This window comes from Aplysia californica, unplaced genomic scaffold, assembly GCF_000002075.1.
Source record: "Aplysia californica isolate F4 #8 unplaced genomic scaffold, AplCal3.0 scaffold00259, whole genome shotgun sequence".
Taxonomy (NCBI): Eukaryota; Metazoa; Mollusca; class Gastropoda; order Aplysiida; family Aplysiidae; genus Aplysia; species Aplysia californica.
Window position 1 is genome coordinate 218219 of NW_004797529.1, and position 1195 is coordinate 219413.

The 1195-nt window shown below is 40.7% G+C and overlaps 1 protein-coding gene across 1 annotated transcript in view; it reads left to right on the plus strand.

Moving 5' to 3' along the window:
* The window catches only part of LOC101845474 (transmembrane protein 184B), a gene marked incomplete in the record, with an annotated part of 55030 nt that overhangs the window by 800 nt on the left and 53035 nt on the right, over positions 1 to 1195 (plus strand).

The following is a 1195-nucleotide window of genomic DNA, read 5'->3' on the forward strand; positions in this document are numbered from 1 at the left end:
ACCCGGAATCGAACCCGGGACCTTTGAATGAGAGGCCAACACCTTAACCTCTAACTCTAGGCCACGAGAGCCCCCCCTAAGCTAGATCTACCCACAAACGCAAAAGAGCTCCAATTTACTCGGCGGCAATTGACAAAAAGTCAATTTTTGTCAATTGCCACCGCGTCACTCGGTGGCAATGGGCAATTGACACTAGATTTCTAGATCTAGATTAGATCTACCAAAATTATTATATATTGCGACTCTGAATTGAGAGTTAGAGTCTAGATCTAGAGCCTATGTACGGCATACCGTCACCTTAGTGTTTTGTGATGACTATTTCCGGAAGTGAACTTTTGTAGTACCATAACTTCGGCTCTTTCAAAAACATCGACCCAAAATTTCGTTTTGTTGAGAGGCCAGCCTTTCCTGTAGGTGTGGGGTGAAGATTTTAGTCAGATAGTGTATAAAGAAGACCCCCTAACCGAGACTTGACGCATGTCCTGACATGTACCCTATACCGTCACGTGTCGGGTTTTCTGTCATGGTATGTACCCCATACCGTCACCCACTACACCCCATACCATCACACCCAAATTGAAGCACAACTAGGCATTTGAAAAGAGGAAAGAAGGAAAGACGAACTCCTTTTGTACAGTGGGCCTAAGAGTACTACTAAGACAGAACTAATGTTTATTGACATACTAAAAAGAACAACCACCAAAGCAGACACACATACATCTTACTCACACATAGATCTAGGTACATGAATGTTTCATTTTACTCTTCCAGACATATCACAAACTCATATGAACATCTTCCTCACACACAGGTACATGAATGCTTCATTTTACTCTTCCTCACATATCACAACAAACTCACTTGAACATCTTTTACTCACACACAAGCACTTGAATGCTTCATTATACTCTTCCACACATATCACAAACTCATATGAACATCTTCCTCACACACAGGTACATGAATGCTTCATTTTACTCTTCCTCACATATCACAACAAACTCACTTGAACATCTTTTACTCACACACAAGTACTTGAATGCTTCATTTTACTCTTCCACACATATCACAAACTCATATGAACATCTTCCTCACACACAGGTATATGAATGCTTCATTTTACTCTTCCCCACATATATCACAACAAACTCACTTGAACCAGATTCGTTTAAAATCGCTCTTGTAAAACCTTTGC